We start from the raw sequence: 10,823 nt of genomic DNA, 5'->3' as shown, positions 1-10,823 counted from the left end.
CTCTTTGAAAGTATTCTTGCTTTTCCTCTTAGCATTTCTACTCTTGAAGTAACCAAATGTGTTCCTTGCCTCAGTTACAACCATAAACTCTGCTTCTGTGGTAGATAAGGACACCACTGACTGTAGCTGTAATTTCCAACAATGCAGTTTCCATTTGTTGTGAATGCATAGCAAGTAGTTGATCTTCTAGTGCCTTTGTTGGCAGCATAGTCTGCATCTACAAACCCTTCAAGCACAACTTTTTCATCCATCTTTTTGTATCTGAGACCTATATCAGTTGGGCCTCTCAAGTACCTCAACTTCCATTTCATTAAGTTCATCCCAGTGGTCCAAGTCCAAAATTTGCCATGAACCTACTCAAAAAACTTAAAGCATGTGCTATGCCAGGTGCTTACCATGATGTACATTACATTTATTCAACTTCATCTTGTAACTTTTGGACTCTAATACTTTGAAAGAACAAACTGACCTCCTAATGGTAGAGATACTCTTTGAATTTTGCATGTTGTTCTTCTAAATCACTAGAGCTATGTAGTTGGTTTGCTCGAGACATGTTGCACCATCTTGCTGTCTTCTTAACACTTCTATACCAAGAATTTTTTGAACAAGTCCAAGCTTTTTAATACCTTTTATCACAGTCTTGTCCTTGCCCATTATGAGCATATCATCTATATACAATAACAGAAAAACTGAAGTAAGATTGCTTTAAGTTCTTGTAATAGTTATTGTTTGCTGGTTTCCACCTAAAAACCAAGTGGCTGCTACATGTAGATGTCTTCCTCAACAAACCATTAGAAAAGCAGTTTTGTCATTTTTGACCCCATATTGTAGGGTAGATCTCCCTCCAAGCCGTACATTTCCTCAAGCTGCTCTAATTCAAGTGTGCACTAATAGAAAACATGAGTCTGAGAGTTTTATACTTTACCACAAGTGAGAATGTAAGTAAAGCCCTTAGCAACTAGTCTAGCCTTAAACCTCACAAGCTTATCTTCATTCATACCTTCTTTGACCTTAAGAGTCCACTTGCAATAAATGACTAATCTTTTGGCTTAGAAACCAAGTCCCAAGTTCTGTTCTTGTGCATCCATTCCATGTTGTGCTTTCCAGATAGTGTTTCTTCAAAGCTGTTTAGCTCAAGAATTTCAATGTGTTGGACAGACTGCTGCATTACCCTTCTTTCTCGATCTATGGATAATTGGTAATCAGTTAGAATTGATTGTTGTTGTGTCAAATCTGGATAAAACATAGTGAAAAACAAGTTCAAAGAATCAAAATCAAACATTTAGTAATCAAATGAAATGTAAAAGAAACAAGGACACCATAAATTATACTGGTTTAGAGACAAGTTCAATAAGAACTTGCTCCTAATCTAGATTGTATAACTCATTACAGTTCCCCATAGATTCCCAAACTCTTTCTCTCTCTCTCTCTCTCTCTCTCTCTCTCTCTCTCTCTCTCTCAATCTTGCTTGCTCAACTCACTTTCTCATCAAAGTGTTAATCTTAATAGTTGGGCCGAACATGTATTTATAGACACTAAGACCAACTTAAACTTATTTAGGTAGTTAGATGGATTTAGTTGGTTAGTTAGATAAGTCTTTAACTATAATAACAGATTAGTCGATAGGATGACTCGAGGAGTTACAACAAATCCATAACTTATGTTTCAATAAACTCGATGTAAAGTTTCATCTAAGTTTGAGACTTCATACTTATTATTATTAGAAGAACTATTTTATATTTTATTTTTTAAAAACAGTTTGAGTTACTGTGGCAGTTGTTCCAGTAATTTCTACGTGGATTGCTATATGAATTTTAATTGGAATTTAGGCTGTTCCGTTGCCTGTTATGTAGATTTCTGTTAAACAAAAAAAACTGTTTTAAAGTGTAAAAATTAAAAAAAAAAATCTCTTATTATTATTAGAGTAATTTGCGGCAAAACCTCCTCAACTATCCCCTCCAAAGTACTGTTCCATTTATATTTTTAAGGTGTCATTTGTCCAGTCTCGTTAAGTCCTAATTTTGCCCACGTGACAATGACATGTCACTAAAAAATTATCCTACGTGACAATATTTTACAAAATAAAAATAAAAATAAAAATAAAAATAAAATTTAAGAGTAATTTGCAGCAAAACTCTCCCAACTATTAATTTACTTGCAAAAAACCATCCAACCTCAAAGTTTTTTGGATGGTTTTTTGCAAGTAAATTGATAGTTGGGGGAGTTTTGCTGTAAATTACTCTTAAAGTTTTTATTTTATTTTGTAAAATATGGCCACATAGGATAATTTTTTAGTGACCTGTCATTGCCACGTGGGCAAAATTAGGACTTAACGAGGCTGGATAGACAACACCTTAAAAATGTAAACGGAACAGTACTTTGGAGGGTTTTCCTACCAAAATATGAGTTTGGATGATTTTTTGCAAGTTTATTGATAGTTGGGAGGTTTTACCGCAAATTACTTTTATTATTATTATTATTATTATTATTATTATTATTATTATTTTGTAAATATACTCATTTGTTACCTATCTATCATCAAAATATAAATTTGGTGCATGTATTTTTAATAATCTTCATTGGTACCTTTGTGGAAACAGACCCTAAGAACTTTCAGGGTATATGGAGGGAATCCCTGAGGGTAAGAGTTACCATTGACATCACTTTACCTCTGAAGCGACGAATGAAACTACGTAAAACAGGGAGTGAATGGTTCTGGGCAAATTTTAAATATGAATATGTGCCAACTTTCTGCTTCATATGTGGAATCATTGGTCACACTGAACGATTCTGCCCGAAACTCTTTTCGACACCAGCTGATCAGATCACCAAGCCGTATGGTTCCTTCCTTCGTGCTCAGCCGAGAAGAAGGAATTATCAAATCGGTTCCCAGTGGCTACGTGATGGCAGTGAAAGAGACGCCATTTTTTCCGATGACACGATGATGCAGCAGGCACAAGATTCCAGCCAAAACAGTCTGTCAAATGCTGAAAATACGGGAGGCAATCAAAGCTTGATTCGATATGGTAATAATGTTGTTATCAATCCCATTTACCAGGATTGTGGGGATGGTCAACAAGATATTAATAAGATTGGAAATGGTACAGTGGACAAAGAGATAATGGGGGCTGTGATTGGGGAAGAGAATCAATATCAACTTAATGTTGTTGATTCCAAAAGAAGACGTATGGAAGAGGAAGTCAGTAAAGGGCTTGAGCCGAATAAGGAAAAAATAAGTGGGCCACCTGTTGTTAGTAACTTAATGACTCATGGGCAAGATGTGTTGATGAAGGATAATAATAATAGTATTATTGGGCCTTTGGATTCAAAAAACGATGTTGTGGTGGGTTCTGGTGTCCAGGCCCACCGTCCATTATGAGTGTATTAAGCTGGAATTGCCGTGGGCTTGGGAACCTGGGGACTGTTCAATTCCTAAAAGATCTTGTGTATCAAAAGAAGCCCGATTTTATTTTCCTTTGTGAGACTTTGAGTCTTAAGGAAACGCTTGAAAGAATGCGTGTGATGCTTGGTTTCGAAGGTGTTTTTACAGTGGACGCTAGGGGACATAGTGGTGGTGTTAGTATTCTTTGGAGAAATCAAAATGACTTGGAAGTATTGGGATATTCAGGAAGTCATATTGATGTTAAAATTATTAATGCTGATAAGGGACCTTGGCGATTAACTGGAATGTATGGTGAGCCTAACCGTTCTCAAAGATTTAAAACTTGGAACCTGCTTCGAACAATTGTGGATGAATCGTCTCTACCGTGGTGTGTAATTGGGGATATGAATAATATTGTTACTCATTCCGATAAAAGAGGAGGCAACCGATACCCGAATGGCTTAATTGATGGTTTCCAAAAAGCTCTTACCGATTGCAATTTGGTGGATTTAGAACTCCATGGATACCCTTTTACTTGGGAACGAGGTCGCGGGACTGATAACTGGGTCGAAGTGCGTCTTGATCGTGCTATGGCTAACCCCTCTTGGATTAATCTCTTTAGTTCAGCTCGACTTACTAATATGGAAGTATCTAGTTCGGACCACTGTCCTTTGTTACTGGAATTGATAAATCAAAGTTTGCATACAGCTCCTCGACATTTCAGATTTGAGAACGCTTGGCTCCGAGAGCCTCTTTGTGTGCAAGTGGTTCGAGACTCATGGGAAGTTGATGATGGTGTATCAATCTTAGAGAAGATCAAGAGATGTGGAGAGAGCCTTTCAATCTGGGGTAATGAATTTACTGGAAATTTCAAGAATAGAATTAAGCAGTGTAAAAGTGAGATTAAGAGATTGAAGAGACTACGAGATGATGAGTCGGTTGCTGAATTTAAAAAAGCTGAGAAAAGATTGGCAGAGGTACTTACTCAGCGAGAAGTTTTTTGGAAACAACGGTCAAAGCAACTTTGGCTTCGCGAAGGAGATTCGAATAGTAAGTTTTTTCATGCCAAGGCCACTTCGAGGAAGAAAAATAATGCTATTACAAGGCTTCGGAATCATGTGGGCAATTGGGTGGATTGGAATTCTGGATTAGAAGATGTTATTTATTCCTATTTTTCCGATCTCTTCACTTCAACAAGTGCATTCACTGATGTGGTTGTTGCTGATATTATTCCTTCGGTTACTGAGGCTCAGAATATGGAACTACTTCGGCCTGTTCTTGAAGAGGAAGTAAAGAGTGCATTGTTCCAAATGCACCCGGATAAGTCGCCAGGACCTGATGGTATGACCCCGGGGTTCTACCAGAAATGTTGGGATGTGGTTGGGCATGATGTGGTGAACCAAGTCAGGAGCTTCTTTGATTCAGGTGTGTTACCCACTAATCTCAACTGTACTAATATTACTCTCATTCCAAAGAAGAAAAATATTAGTAACATGGGGGATTTGAGACCTATCTCTTTGTGTAATGTCTTGTATAAGATTATTTCAAAAGTGTTGGCTAATAGATTAAAGCCGTTGCTCCCTCAACTTATCTCTGAAAACCAATCGGCGTTCATTCCGGGTCGTCTCATCTCCGATAATATCATGGTCTCCTATGAAGTTATGCACTATTTCAAACGAAAACGGCAAGGGAAGGTTGGTTATATGGCTTTGAAGCTCGACCTTAGCAAAGCTTATGATCGAATTGAGTGGGATTTCTTGAAGACTATGATGTTCAGAATGGGATTTCACAACCGGTTTATTGACTTGATTGTTGCTACTATCTCCACGGTTCAGTATACGGTTGTTCATGGTGGGCATGCGAGTGGTCCTATCACTCCTAGTAGGGGCATTAGACAAGGGGATTCTTTGTCCCCATACTTGTTCCTCCTTTGCACGGAAGGCCTTTCTTCGTTGATTAAGAGATTTGAAAGTAGTGGGCATATTAGAGGATGCAAAGTTGCTAATGGTGCACCTACTATTTCTCACATGCTCTTCGCCGACGATAGTTATGTTTATTGTCGAGCCACAGAGGTTGAAGCTGATCATGTTCTTCGGCTGCTACATTTGTTCGAGATGGCTTCAGGCCAACAAGTTAATAGAGCCAAATCTTCCATTTTCTTCAGTGCAAACACCCCTTCTGACCTTCGGGATAGGCTTTTTACTCGAATGGGAATGGCCCCTGCAAGTGACCAAAGTTTCTACTTGGGACTGCCTTGCATTTTGGGTAGAAGCAAAAAGGCAATTCAAAATTTCCTTCAAGAAAAAATGGAAAAAAGAATACTCAGTTGGGAGGGCAGATATCTTTCAAAAGCGGGTCGAGAAATACTCCTTAAAACGGTTGCTCAAGCTATTCCGTCATATGCTATGTCAGTCTTTCTCCTTCCCATTGAAACTTGTACGTTACTTGAAAGGTTAATGTCTAAGTATTGGTGGGGGAATTCTTCACAACAATCTCGAGGAATTACATGGATGAAATGGAACCGCTTAAGTCGACATAAAAGTAGTGGGGGCCTTGGCTTTCGAAACCTTAGAGATTACAATATTTCACTACTTGGAAAACAAGCATGGCGATTATTGCAAGAAGATGACTCTCTGGTAAGCCGTGTGTACAAAGCACGATATTTTCCTCATGGTTCAATGTTGAATGCAACTCTTGGAGCCAACCCGAGCTACATATGGAGGAGCATTCATGAAACTCAGTCCCTGATTCTTACTGGGGCACATATCAGAATTGGCGTAGGGGAAGTGGCTGTCCTTGGATCACCTTGGCTGGCAGATGAGGTTAATCCGTATGTAACTTCTACACATCCTGCTCTTGAGCATTGCAGAGTTAGGCAACTAATGAACCCGAATGGTGCAAGTTGGGATGGGGAATTGATAGCAGATCTCTTTAACAACAGAGATGCGGCTATAATTTTGAACACTCCAATAAACTCGAACAGAGGTGATAACTACTACTGGAAGCATGAAAGCTCAGGAGTTTACACAGTAAAAAGTGCATACAAGCATATACAACTGAGTAAAGGCAATTGGAGTGCTGATATGGAAGAAGAAGTTTGGAAAAAGTTGTGGAAAATTAAGGTTCCTGCTAAGGTTCTGCATTTTATGTGGAAAGCGCTTACTGGATGCTTACCTACACGAGTGCAACTCCTAACTAAGCATGTTGATGTCCCTTGCTTGTGTGTTTTCTGTAATATTCATGATGAATCAATAAGTCATGTTTTGCTTGAATGCACCTATGCACAAAGCTGTTGGAATCGGGCAGGAGTGAACATCACGGCTGCTGCTGCTGGTTTTGATTTTTCTCTCTGGTTTGAGAGTCTTTTGCACCGTGGACGGTCAGGCATGGTTGAGGAAGGATTAATGGTGGCTTGGTCTATATGGAAAGCAAGAAACGAGTTGCTATGGAACAACAAAATTCGAACTGCTGCGGATGTTGTCATTGGTGCACGTTCAACCCTTGATCAATGGAGTTACGCTCAATCTCATCGATTTGATCCCTTGTTGGTACCTGCTGCCACGAAACACAAGGAAGAGCATTGGTTTAAACCAGAAATTAATAAAATCAAGGTAAACGTGGATGGTGCAATTTTTCACAGCAACGGATTTCATGGTATTGGAGCAGTGGCTCGGGACAGTGATGGACAATTGATTGAAGCTTTCACTACTCTGAAATGTGGAGTTGTTCAACCAGCCACTGTTGAAGCCTTTGGAATTAAGGAGGCTTTGAGTTGGATCAAGTCTAAGGGATGGTCTAATGTTATTGTTGAAACTGATTCAATTGTGTCAGTTCAAGCACTTTCTAGTTCTCTTGTTATGCCTTCAATTTTTGGTTTGTTAATTTCGGATTGTAAAAGTTTGTTAAATTGTTTGGTTAATGTTTGTGTGTCTTTTGTTCCGCGATCTGCTAACAGAATCGCCCATTGTTTGGCTTGGGGTTCTTGTTATTGGTCTGATCGCATCTTCAATGTCAGCAATGTTCCTAATGCTGTACATTCTGCTATAATGGTCGATTTGGCTATTATAAGTTAATGAAGTTCCACCTTCTATTCAAAAAAAAAAATAATCTTCATTGGTACCCTCTAGTTTGCAATTGTATATATTTAATGCCCAAGTCAAATTTGATCAATAAAATTGTAGTAATTTGACCAAACCTACCATGTAATCAAATAGTTAAATTTGAATTTAAATTTCATGTAATTGAAGACGATGGTATTAATAACTATGGACAAGATACCAAACATACCAAACTTTATTGTGATAAAAATATAGTGTACCAAATGAGTATGCATCTTTTCTTTTTGTGTGGATATTTTGAGTTTTTATACCACGCTTGCAAAAATATAATTTTTTTATATATAAAATATATTTTATGGGAAAAATAATGAAATTTTTTTTACAAAAAATGGAAAACACAATTTAGGATAATCAGTTTCCTAATAAAATATTTTATTGAAAAAAAAGCATATTCTTGCAAAATTTTGTAATAAAAGCAATAAAAATGAAAATTTCTCTTTTCTTTTTAGCAAAAATGTAGAATATATATAGTACTGTTAAGTATACACTAATATGAGGATAAGTTGAAGAATACTTATTTTTTGTATCTATGAATTAAAAATATTCTTATATTATATTTTATTAAAATATATTCATTTTTGTGAGTGGATTGCCCAATATACTCTTACTTTCTACTTAAATCTAGCATATAATTTACATTAATTAACGGGTATAATGAAAATATCATCTATAAAAGTAGGTATATATTAAAAAATATAAAAATTAAAGTAAAAATTAAAATATATAATATAAAATAAATATACAATATAATTTCTTCATTAATATCCTAAAAAAAGTATCCGTCAATATAACCACTTCATACAATTCAATTCTTCATTAATGGTTCATAATTAAAGTTGATAAAGTATGGTTTTACTAGTAAATAATTATTTTATAATTTTTTTGTCATGAATTAATTTATAATTTTAATTAAAATAATTTGTGGCATAAATATATAAATTTAACTTTCAATTGTAAATAAATACCTCAGTTTAATTTTTGGCGGCAATAATACCTAAGTTATAATTTTAGAACTTCTGTAATTACCTGACTGTTAAGTATTAAGTAAATTGCTACGTAATAATCCCTAATTGGTTCAAGTCATTAAATTTGTATTATTTTAAAAAAATAATTTAAATATACTAATAAAAAAATGACACGTGCATATAATGACTTAACATTTAGTTAAGTACTTGTAGAGTTTCAGAAATATAATTTAAGTATCATTACTGCCAAAAATTACTTAAATATTTATTTGTAATTAAGAGTTAAACTTAAATATTTATACTGCAAATTACTCTTTCAATTATAAATTTAAGCTCAAAATTATTATTATTCTTATTACTTTAAATACTGAGCTCAAAATTATTTAGTTTGAAAATTAACACTAAAAGGACTTTAGAAAGGGAATATCCCCAAGTCTACATGAATGAGTTTCCATAACAAAACTTCTTAGTTGACATAAACACAAGTTCATGATCACTTTCAAATTCGGATTGATCTATAATCGTCATCATCAACCACACACATATATATATTTATATAATATGATCTAACGAATTATAATTTTTCAAATATAACCCATCTCTATCTAAATTCTCATTACTTGTAATTGTAAGAGTACGTCTCTAACTCTATCGATTATGTTAAGACAAAACTCATCAAATTGAGAACACAAGACACTCAACAAACATTAAGGACTTTAATATAAGTGTAAATGGGTCGGGTCAAATTTGATCCAGTTATAATCCGACCTAATCCAGATTATGTACAGATCCATCCTGCCCCGTCACGCTACATCATACTCGGATCAGATTAGATCCAATCTGACTTAATCCGACCCGACTTCTTCTTTTTTTTTTTTAAAACAAATTTAATTTTATATCTAAACCATAATTTTATATCTATTTTAGTATTATTTAATACAATACTATATTTGGTGACTTGTATTAATAGATTATATAAAGATAATATATTTTAAATAAACTCGATTCCAACACCAACTACAAGTCAGGTTCTGAGTTTGGGTTTCGAGTCTCGAGTTCGGGTCTTGGGCCCTAGTTTAGGTCTCAGGTCTCATGTCCTGGTCCTGGGTCCAGATCTTAAGTCTCGGGCTTGGGTCTCGAGTCTTGGGTCCGGGTCCCGGGCTTGAGTTCAGGTCAGGTCCCAAGTCCGAGTCTAGGTCCTAGGTCTTGTATTCAGGTTCGGGTTCGGGTCTGGGTCTGGGTCCCCGTTCTGGATTAGGGTCCCGAGTTCGGGTTTGGGTCCCTGTTTCGAGTTCGGGTTTGGGCCTGGGTACAAGTCTCGAGTCTCAAGTCTGGGTCTAGGTCCCCGTTTCGGGTCCCGGTTCAAGTTTAAGTCTCGAGTCTAGGTCTTGGGTCTAGGTCTGGGTCCTGGGTCTTCGTCCCGGTCCTGGGTCTAAGTCTGGGTTCGGGTCTTAGTTTGGGTCCTATTCGGGTCCCGAATCGGAGTTCGGGTCCAGGTTGTCCAAGTCCGGGTCCCAAGTTCGGGTCCAGGTTGTCCAAGTTTGGGTCTCGGGTCCGGTCTAAGTCTCGAGTCCCAGGTTCGGTACGGGTCTGGTTTCGGGTTTGAATTCGGATCTGGATCCGGGTCCGGTCCCAACTCAAGGCCTCGAACCAGGTCCCAAGTTTGGGTCAGCATCCAGTCCCAAGTTTGGGTCCGAGTCCGGTCTCGGGTTCAGGTTTGGGTCTAGTCTCAGGCTTGGGTCAGGGTCTAGGTCCAGGTCCGGGTCTTGGGTCTAGGGTCTCGGGTCAGGGTCCGGGTTCGATCTCGAGTCTCAAGGGATCTGAGTCCAGGTTCGGGGTCAGATTTTTGAATTAAGTTTTTTTTTGAAATATATTGAAACATATGAAAAATAGGTGGGACGGAGCGGATCTAATCCGAGATCTAATAAGTATCCAAATATTTCGGATCACAAGTGATCTGTCAGATCAGAGTTCCGATCCGCTCCAATCAAATGGATCTTTTTGACATGCCTACTTTTATACTGATGGAGTATTCACTGGAGGTACTGCCGAAAATATACGAGCCCTTTTTAAAGAGAAACCAAATTCAATAAAGATTTGGCTTATCACTCCGATAATGGGTATCTTACTTTTATATGTTCTACTCTATATTAAACAGTATTGAAGAATTAAGTTGCATATCAAATTTTTAAATTATATGAAATCTAATACTTAATTACACTAATAGCATTACACCAATAGCAGTATGATACTGAGAAGAGTACTAAACAATAGCACCAGTAGTGCTTTTAGAAATAATGTCATTAGGAGATAGTTAATGGATGCTCTTGAAGAATAAAAAAAAAATCCATTCCGAAA

Source organism: Cannabis sativa, chromosome 1 (assembly GCF_029168945.1).
Source record: "Cannabis sativa cultivar Pink pepper isolate KNU-18-1 chromosome 1, ASM2916894v1, whole genome shotgun sequence".
Lineage (NCBI taxonomy): Eukaryota > Viridiplantae > Streptophyta > Magnoliopsida > Rosales > Cannabaceae > Cannabis > Cannabis sativa.
Note: the sequence above shows the minus strand (reverse complement) of the source record.